This window comes from Trachemys scripta, chromosome 1 (genome assembly GCF_013100865.1).
Source record: "Trachemys scripta elegans isolate TJP31775 chromosome 1, CAS_Tse_1.0, whole genome shotgun sequence".
In the NCBI taxonomy this organism is placed as follows: Eukaryota; Metazoa; Chordata; order Testudines; family Emydidae; genus Trachemys; species Trachemys scripta.
The window spans coordinates 143,174,452-143,185,426 of NC_048298.1; positions in this window are offsets into that span (position 1 = coordinate 143,174,452).

Here is a 10,975-nt window from a genome sequence, read left to right on the forward strand (position 1 = left end):
CTGCTTAATTTAATCCGGCCCATGGCAAGTCTCCGCACTGTGGGCCGGGAGCCCTGAGCATCAGCGACCCCCCCATGGGGCTGGAGTTGCAAGCTCTGGCTTGCCCTGCTGTGGGGGGAAGTTAGGGTGCTAGGCCAGTCAGTCGGCTGCCCCTGTGGCCCCTAAGTACAGGGGCGATCAAGAAAGCTCCTAGTCCACATGGTCCTACCCCTGCCCGCAGGCGCCGCTCCTGCAGCTCCCATTTGCCGGGAACCGCGGCGGCAGCGCCTGCAGGGGCAGACAGCGTGTACTGCGCAGAGTCACCTGGCCGCATTGTGGCTGCTTCTGAGAGTGGCGCGGGGCCAGGCCAAGCGGGGGAGCCTGCCTTAGCCTCACTGTGCTGCCAACCGGGAGCAGCCTGAGGTAAGCGGCGCCCAGCCAGAGCCTCCACCCCAACCCCCTGCCCCAGTCCTGAGCCCACTCCCGCACCCTGAATCCCTCATTTCTGGCCCCACCCCGGAGCATAGGGGAAGCCCCAAGCCTCCGCACACACCCCCCACGGGGCTGTGTGTGGCCCGTGACTGATTTTTTCTGTGGGTCAGTGGCCCCTGATAGAAAAAAGGTTCCCCACCCATGGTCTAGAAAATACTTGGTTGAGGGGAATCCAAGAAAAACTCAAGGTGCTAGAGTAAGGGGTATCAGTGGTTTGGTTTTGTTCAACATCTTCATTAATGATCTGGATGATGAGATGAATTGCACCCTCAGCAAGTTCATGGATGACACTAAGCTGGGGGGAGAGGTAGATATGCTGGAGGGTAGGGATAGGGTCCAGAGTGATCTAGACAGTTGAAGGATTGCGCCAAAAGAAATCAGATGGAGGTTCAACAAGGACAAGTGCAGAGTCCTGCACTTAGGACGGAAGAATCCCATGCATTGCTACAGGCTGGGGACCGACTGGCTAAGCAGCAGTTCTACAGAAAAGGACCTGGGGATTACAGTGGACAAGAAGCTGGATATGAGTCAACAGTGTGCCTTTGTTGCCAAGAAGGCTAATGGCATATTGGGCTGCATTAGTAGGAGCATTGCCAACTGATCAAGGGAAGTGATTATTCCCCTCTGTTTGGCACTGGTGAGACCACATCTGGAGTATTGTGTCCAGTTTGGGCCCCAGAAAGGATATGGACAAACTGGAGAGAGTCCAGTGGAGGGCAACAAAAATGATTAGGGGGCTGGGGCACATGACTTATGAGGAGAGGCTGAGGGAACTGGGATTGTTTAGTCTGCAAAAGAGAAGAGTGAGGGGGGATTTGATCACAGCCTTCAACTACCTGAAGGGGGGGGTTCCAAAGAGGATGGAGCTCGGCTGTTTTCAATGGTGGCAGATGACAGAACAAGGAGCAATGGTCTCAAATTGCAGTGGGGGGAGGTCTAGGTTGGATATTAGGAAAAACTATTTCACTAGGAGGGTGGTGAAGCACTGGAATGGGTTGCCTAGGGAGGTGGTGGAATCTCCATCCTTAGATGTTTTTAAGGCCTGGTTGACAAAGCCCTACTTGGGATGATTTAGTTGGGGCTGGTCCTGCTTTGAGCAGGGGGTCGGACTAGCTGACCTCCTGAAGTCTCTTCCAACTCTAATCTTCTATGATTCTATGTTGGCATGTCCTTTCACCTGAATCAGTATAAAACCAAGTTCCCAGTGTGACAGTAGGGGACACTGTGCTGCTGGCAGTGAGATGAGATGCAGAAGTGCAGCCACCTGTTGCTTGCGTTCATGAGGGTGAACTGGGAACACCTTGCACATTGTGGGAAGCTAGAACTAAGTAGCTGGCACCTTCATGCTACTATTCTTCACTGGCAGAGTCTCATTAGAAGTTACAGCGTTTTCCATACACGAAGGGGTCTCAAACACTCTGCCCACAGACAGCTGGGGGAATTAGCCTGAGTGATATAGAATAGCAGATGTAACCTTTTTTTGTAGGTTATTGGTTCAAATGCAGCCCGGGTTGGCAGGGACAGAAAGTTATTACCACTTACACATGTGAGGCTGAGCTGTGAGTGTATTTGACTTTTATCTACTTTTCTTAACTGTTCACCATGATAGGTTTCATTGCTTAGGCTTAGCTAGTGTCCATAGGAATCAATAACTACATTTTAACATTCTCATTATTTAGCAACTTTAACTGAGTTATCAGTTTTGTCTGTTAATTATTTTTTTTAATCAGCTGAAAGACCAGGGCTAATTGCAACCTTTCTTTAGTAATCCAGTTTTTTGTGACCAACTGCTCATTCCCCTCCTACTCCAGTAAATCCAAAAATGGCCATCTGTGCTTCTGCTGGGCCTAGCCATTGAGTTGTTGTACCCTTGGAAGTGGGCATGTTCCACCCCATGACCCACACAATCTGCCACACTCAGGGTTGGACGCATCCTAGGCTCATTGCACACAGCAGCCTTATGTGGCAGTGCTGTGCTGGAGCACATACTATTAGGGATTGAGAAGAGGGGTGATGGAGCATGGGTGGAGATCAGCCAGTCAGGTATATTGAAACTGGGACAATGCATTGGTTTCAACAACAACAATAATAATAATGTTCTGGTTTATTATTGATAGCCAGAATATAAATATTAAATAATAAATACCTAGGCATTGCTAGACATTTGTGGTGCCTGTGTAACCCACACACCTGCTGTCCCATATAGTGGCACCGAGACCACTTAAAGAGAGAGAAAAAAATGAGTTTGCACTACAGCCTTAGCTAACTAGGCAGTTGGCTTTTAGCTCATCAGGTAGAGGCTCATGCACTAAGCTCCAGAGGCCCTTGGTTCAATCCCACCCACCGTCGACAAGGGTCTGTCAGTGTTATAAGTGGGGGCTCCTCCTGGATTTCAACTGGGAAGTCTCTGAAGCTCAGGATGTGCTTCTCAGCTCGGGGACGTATGTAACCCACACACCTCCTGGGTGCGGTGTTCTGTCCCATCTAGTGGCACCGAGACCACTTAGAGAGAGAGATAAAATGAGTCTGCTCTACAGCCTTAGCTAACAGCCAGTTGGCTTTAAGCTCATGCTGTAGAGGCTCATGCACTGAGCGCCAGAGGTCTGAGGTTTGATCCTGCCCACTGACGACCGGTCTGTCGGCGTTACCCTGAGCCTTGAAGATTCTCCTTTATTTTTTCCTTCTTTCCTCCTACAAAGCAAATTTTGGAGCCACCATTCTCCCAACTAAGGATAATGGGATGGGATCCCTCTTCAGAAACTGTTTATAGTTCTCCATTATTCATCCAAAAAGGGGGCTATTAAACAAGGCACTTCCTCTACCAGGTGAGCCAAAGGGTCAGCTCTGGGCAGGGCCGGCTCTGGCTTTTTTCCCGCCCCAGGCAAAAAAGCCTCCCAGCGGCCCCCCCCCCCCCCAGTGCAGCAGGGGAGGGCGCCGAGCCCCGCCGCGGGCCGCTCTCCCCAACCGGCCGGAGTGCAGGGGGGAGGGCGGTGAGCCCGCCGCGGCTCTGCTGGCGGACAGAGTGCCAGGGGGAGGGCGGAGAGCCTGCCGTGGCTCTGCTCTCCCCGGCGGCCAGAGCGCCGGGAGAGGGCGGAGAGCCCAGCTGGGGCTCCGCTCTCCCTGGCGGCCAGAGTGCCGGGGGGAGGGCGGAGAGCCCGCCGCGGCTCCACTCTCCCCGGCAGCCAGAGCGCCGGGAGGAGGGCGGAGAGCCCGGCCGGGGCTCCGCTCTCCCCGGCACTCTGGCCACGCCGTGCCGCCCCCCTCCAGGTGCTGCCCGAAGCACAAGCTTGGTGGGCTGGTGCCTGGAGCCGGCCCTGGCTCTGGGAACCAGACTACTCAGGTTGTCTTAATCTGCAAGTTGCTGCCTCTGACATCTGTGAGCGAAGGTTGGGCGCGAGCACCTTCTTTACCCAAACTAAAAGCTATTCGTTTGTCTCCCTACCGAAGTAAGTACCCTGCCCTACAAAGGATAACCTCTCCCTGTGATGCATGTAGCCAGTTCTTATCAGTTTAATAATATCTTTACATTTGTAAGCATCCTGTGTGACACTTTGTCCCCACCTTGTTACAGAGGAGACACCTGCACACTGGGCTCTCATCTGGAGACTTCACTTCTGTTTGAGCTTCAATTAATGCAGATAACAAGAACAAAGTCCTTGCAGACGGACAATGTATTTTCTTTTATTTGGTGTAGTGCATACACCTGTCACTGATGTTCTTCAAGGCACTGTTTGTGGGTGTTACCCCTGTGTATAAACCTCAGGATCTACAGTGAGTTTGGGTTTAGAGCTGGGTGTGGTACAGGGATTGCAATGCACTGCTCGCACTGGTGGATGAGCTGCTATCAGGGTCAAGTGCCCATGCCAATTCTTTCAGACTTGTTGGCTGCATTCAATGCCAGTGACTACAAGGAGTTGTTCTGCCTGGATACCCCGGCAGGGTGGATAGTGCTTCTACTCATGAGCAGCCCTATGTGCCGTACATTTATTTAATGAACGTAGTCCCTTTTTCTGTTCACAAATTATTTGCCAACAGACTTCAACTGGCATGCATTGTTCAAATGGTTCGACAAATACATGTTTTCTGCGAACATACTTCACCCAACAGGTTGTTCACAAACTCTTTGCCACTGCTATTGCTCCAAGTGGTCATTGTTCCTAATTAGCCATTTGGGCTGTATGGTTGGCCATGGCTTTGGCTGGATGGCTTTGTTCTGTTCCTGAGTGAATGACTCCCAAGCCCACTAAGAGATTTCAAAATGGCTGTGTGATACCACAGAAGCAAATGCTCCAGTGGATACACATTCACACAGACAGTCATGACAGTTTCCCTTTCTGCAAACATTCTTGCTGACAAAATTTCACTGGCGCAAAAGTTTATGAAAAGCAAATAGAAGGCGGCAAATATGAGGATTGGGGCCAAACCTGGGAGGCCTTTGTGAGGTTTTGAGTAAATGTTCCTGAATAATTTCTAGCAGTACACAGCCATCTCCACTCCTTTCTTTGTTGAGATCCCAGGTTTCCCTTGGCTCCCCAAGGTCAGGACTCTCACTGCCTCCCTCCCTGCCTTCTGGTGCTGGTTGAGGCGGGGTGGAATCAGCAGGGAGTCTCTTCACGCACCCCTTACAGGTCTGGGGAGAGGAGCAGCTGGGATTCTCTTTACCCATAGGCCAGGGGTGTCAGCAGAGTCTCTCTCCACACACACCCAAGGCCTGGGGAGATAAGGCTGGGAGCCGAGGAGGAGATGCAGAGGTCTCCAACAACCTCCAATATTTCTAACAACCTCTTTCTGGCCAAACTTCAGGGCAAGTTCTCCATCCTCCTCCTCCTTGACCTATCGGATGCCCTGGACACTGCTGATCACATCTTGAAATCCTGCCATCTCTTGGCTTTTCATGACTACATCCTCTTCTGGTTCTCCTCCTACCTCTCACATTACTCCTTCAGCATCTCAGGAGAAAGTCATTGGCCCTGAGACATGGTAAAGCTTTGCCACAGAGATGAAGAAGTCTCCTGTGTTTCACTGATAACTCATAGGGGTTCTGTAACTAATAGTTCTGTATAAAGAGTGAGAACCCCTGATAGCAGAGCGTAGGAGGCATTCCACTGTGTTTGGGAAGTGGACTGTAACCTGCTCATTGAAGAGTCTGGCTTTGTGAAGTGATGTAATGTGTGCTGTAATCCTGACCACTGCTCCCCTCTCCTTCCCCAATTGTTTAATTAGCTCTGAAATGACAAACCTGGTCTGCATGCTTGGTCAAGTGGCAACTTTCATTCAGTTGTCGGTGAGAGCAACAGGATGTTTCTTTAGGTTCATTTCACACTGGGTCACATCAACCTCAAGTTATTTGCTTCCACTGAAATCCTGATTGTTAGAATCACACCCATTTTTCATCAATGGAAAACTACCAAATAAATATAATATCCATTTTAAAATAAAAAAAATAATGTATGAGACAGTGGCCGTATAGGAAAGAAACACTTTATAATTTTAAATAATCATAATGATCAGACAGCCATAGTAATTGTATTGGTAAGACAGCATGTATACCCTATGTTTTCATTAAGCTACTATAGGAAAAAGTTTAGAGCAAAGGACTGACCACCGGGAGAATCAGGTTCTCCTCACAGCCCTACCACAGATTTTGGACAAGTCTTATAGCATTCAAGTCATCAGAATGTTCAAACCTGGGGATCTAAAGCTAGGACCTCAAATCTAGGGGGGAGGGATAACTCAGTGGTTTGAGCATTGGCCTGCTAAACCTAGGGTTGTAAATTCAATCCTTGAGGGGGCCATTTAGGGATCTGGGGCAAAAATCTGTTGGGGGATTAGTCCTGCTTTCAGCAGGGGGTTGGACTAGATGATCTGCTGAAGTCCCTTCCAACCCTCATATTCTATGATTCTACAGTGGCACCTAAATGAGTGGCTGGATTTGGAGAGGGGGTGACCCATTGAAGTCGATGGGAACAGCAGATGCTTAGCACCTCTGAAAATGAGACCATTGGATGGCAGCCATAGTCTTTTCCAAGCCAATCCTTGCTGTCCCATGGCTTCATCCCCTCTGACCTGTCCTGCTTCCTGCACCACAGCTGGGCACGTTCTCTCGGTGGCTTCCCTAATGGGGAGCTCCTAATAGCTGCATAAATGGAGTGTTTTAGAAGCTGTACCATGGCCTGAAAAACAAACTACAAACTTCTGCACACCAGGAAATGCACAGTTAAGGTATTGCTGCATATAGAACACAAGCACATATCCTTAATTCTGACCCCTTTAGCCCCCTACCCCGAGCAGTCCGACATTCGTCTTTGTGCCTTTGTCTCTAGTGCCTTTGTGTCCAGTGTGATCTCTGCCAAGCAGCAGCAAGTACTCCCTGAATCAGTGGTGCTGCCCTAAGGATCATGTGTCATGGGGGACTGTATGAATAGGAGTCCCTATTTGGAGCTGTGGTTGGCACAAAGAAAATGGCAATTTTTGTTAGAATGGGCAAGGTATTGGAATGTTCCCAGTTCCCTACCATAGCACAGGAAAGCCCTGTACAGACATTAACTAATTTATCATCACATCAGCCCAGAGCAGCATAGGAATAAGTGTTGTTATCCTCATTTTGCAGGCATTTGCAGGCTTCCCCCAAATCCAAACTCACACAGGCTCCCTCACCCCAATCCACACACAAGGGACAGGGCACAGAGTCCCCCACACAAATTCAGGCTCTCCTAACTCACACAAGCAGCTTGCACTCCTCTGCTCTCCCCACAGGTCTTCTCTCTGTTCTCCTCTCCCCCTTTGCCTCTTAGAGCCGCCCCTCCATGTCAGTGCTGCAGGCTCTGTGCTTCCTGCTAGCCTTTGCAGGCTCTGCAGGCTGCAGCATAGCAGACCTGGTACCAGTAGCCAGGATGGGGAGGGGATGGGAAACAGGAAATGGTTTGGTCCAAGGGCATTACATGGAGAAAAGCAGCAATAAGAATGCATGTTTTAGGGAAAGAAGAAATGGCTGTTGCATTTTAAGTCCCCAGATGTAGGGTGGGCAGAGTTGGGAGAATCACCAGGGAGGAAAAAAGTTGGGTGTCAGAGAGGGAACATGCACTACCCTCTGATAGAGCCTGTGGCTTCACATGACTACTTTGGTACTAAGCATGGTATCAGGAGACGCTGGGGAGCATGCCCAGTTCAGATGGGGTCTGTGAGGAGGCTCAGTGGGGATGAGGAGCGTGCTCAGTGTAGATTGAAGGTCTGTTGATTTTAGCAGCAAGCCTCTAGCAAACTCTACTGAGTATAATACAGACCCCTAATGGTGATTTTTGCCATTTTCTAACTTGGCCATATCTGAATGGATTTGCATGGGACCAGCAAAAGGCCCCTCTCTGACCTAAGGACTATATCCCTTCCAATTTTCACATCCCTGCTGCAAATTTTGGAGGCTCTAAGAATTCCTCAAGAAAAAAAAAGTTAGAAATGTTTTTATAATGGGATATGTTAGGCAACCTTAACATAGGAATCAAGGCTACTGTCCTATAATACTGAAAAAGCTGTGCCTTGTGTATGATGGGAAACCTGATAATGTCCTGTTGGCTTCCTCATACCTCAACTTTCCCCACCTGGAGTCACCACTCCTTACCTGAGTTCAGCTATTTAAGCAGAGTAGATGGAACTTAGACAAATGTATTTCAAAGGGAAAGAGGCTGCACTGAATACTGCATTGAATTGTTATGCACCCTACGCTTCGCCTGTCTGAACCAATCCCATTACTATGGCTTCCCTGGGTCAGATCATTTTCTGGAGGTACTGTACAGTCTTTATCTGCTTTTGGAGATAAGGGAGGGAGGGAATTGTTCTGTATTTATTTAATTATGGGAGGTCTGGGCTCCACTGCCACATCTGGCTATTGTGCTGTCTGCCCTTGGAGACTTTTGTTCAGCTTTGGCAAGGGAATTCTTTGCCATTTGGCTCAATATCATGCTCTTGGGCTGCTTTTAGTGTTTGTATGTTTTGAGTTGTTTTGTGGAAAGTATGAATGCCAAGCCAGTCATTGATATAAGACATAGACTTAAACTGGTGTAGTCATGCTCCCAGATCCCAATGGGATATAATTAGTGATTACAGCAAAAATGAAAACTTATTTCCAGTGAAATGAGTAAGTCTTGCTTACAACATTTCAGAGCTGCCTGTTATTAGAAGGGAGGGATGTAAATGGCATTGGAGAGCCTCTATATTTCCTCTGTCAGCATTTGGAAAGGTGTGCAAATCTCCCACAAATCAGTGTATTAGAGAGAGTAATCCACAATCCATACTGCAGTATATTTTCTGTGTCTCTCCTCACAACAGTTCATTCCTGTGTAAGAGCTATGCTGATGAGGAGGTGTAAGGAAAAGAAAAAGGATTTCATCTGTTTGTTCAATAACGCTTCTACCTTTTGATCTATTTGGCAAAGCCACAAATCAAAATCAAATACACACAGAGAATAGATATCCTGGGAGATTCAAAACAGGGTACAAAGTCTCACACCTAGGTCACCTCCAGGTCAGTAATGGCTTAAAATGATTTATATCAGACAGCAATTTGGTGGCTCCCATGTGAAAATGAATTGGAAGACTCAGTCGAGTTTCTAATGGACAGATGCCAGTCTCATAAAATCACTACCACAAATAGCGCTTTGCTGACTGTCTTTGCAGAGCATGGACATTGAACTCTTTTTCGTCTCCCTAAACATGGCTCTTCTAGGCTGGATTAAAGCAGGTTAGCACAGTGGCATGTAGGAAGCCTATACTAGTATTTATTCTGTTGATAGGACTTCAGTTCTCAAGGCTATCAGTCCAGCACTAAATTCCCCAGTGGCAGAATGCCCAGTGCATGAAACTCTTAGAACAACCTAGTTCCTGCGAACCTTGCCACATTTTCTTGAATTCCTTGTGTGAGGAATAGCCTCCTCTTGCTACGAGATAAATAATCACTGTATATATAAAGCACCTAACCTGGCCTGCCAAGGTGCTCAGGTCACTGTACATCAATTTCATAATAAACTGTGAAAGCAACAATATAATACTCTGTAGTGATAGTAGTATAATGTAATAGCATAAATGTCGAGTGAACGTCTTATTTTCTGTGCATTTGGAACGCACATAACAAGCTGCTCTGTTATTAATGGGCGTGTAGTCCTGACTAACTACCTACAACCAGTCTGACTGGTTTTGTCAGAGGAACAAATGAGCCCTCATCCCTTAATTCTTTCAGAATAACCACACTGGCTGTGTTGGCTAATGTCTGCTTCCTATGGACAGTAATGTCCAGCTGAAGCAGCAGAAGGAGACACCGGAAACTTGCTTCTCAGAAAAGAAGGGCTTCTGAAGGTCCCTACCTCTTATCCAGGGCCGACTCCAGGGTTTTGGCTGCCCCAAGCAGCCAAACAAAACAAAACAAAAAAAGCCGCGATCGAGCTCTGTGGCGGCAATTCGGTGGGAGGTCCTTCGCTCGGAGCAGGAGTGAGGGACCGTCCGCCAAATTGCCGCCGAACAGCTGGACGTGCCGCCCCCCTCCAAAGTGGCCGCCCCAAGCACCTGCTTGGTAAGCTGGTGCCTGGAGCCGGCCCTACTCTTATCACTAAGCTTGATGTTTCAGATGGTTAGAAATGGCTAGGGAGAGTTAACTCTTTGCATCCAGGTTAGAACTGGAGATGTAGGGGAATTAAAATCCCTGCTGTTTATCACAAGTCAACTGATCCTCTTTAATTATCAAATGTCCCCAAACTTCTTCAACATAGTTAAAATTGCCCAGCGCTGCCTGGTGCCCTTCCAGAAGGTGGAGAATGGCTAAACTTAAGCTTCTGAAAGCCAGGAAAGCCTTCAGTCACAACACCTTGTGCTCTGGTCCCATTAGAATGGATAACATGGTTTAGTGGGGATTGTGCTTGAATACCACACAGCATGAGGTCAGAAATTGAAAGCGTAGTCCACTTTCCCCATCTGGCTAGTAAGAAGTGTAAGGACAGAGCCAGAGATGTCCTATTCTGGCCAGTTACGAATACTGCCATGGAAGAGAAGATCCAAGAGTGGAGAAAGCAAACTGCAAAAGAACCGTTGAAACCATGTGAGATTCCTGATTGCTCTTGCTCATGTTTGGTTCAGATCCATTTGAAGTCAATAGAAAAGATTACCTCTTATTGTGGACTACTACACATTTTTAAAAAATTGAATTGTTGCAAAGCACATCAGGTAGCAGATTGTGAATCACACTTTGTAACTCACTATGGGACTCCAGCTAAAATTAATAAAGGATCAGAGGCAAAAATTTCAAAAGTAACTAGGGATTTGGGGTGCTTTAATTTTTGGATGTTCTATTTAGGGTACCCAAAGGGACTGGCTTTTTCAGAGGGTGAGTACTCAATACTTTCTGAAAATCAGACCCTTTTAAACGTGTTTCTAGCTGGGCTCCCAAAATTTGAGAAACCCCAAATCACTAGATGCTTTTGAAAATCTCAGCTGCAATTCACTAGAGGTTCTTTTGACAATCC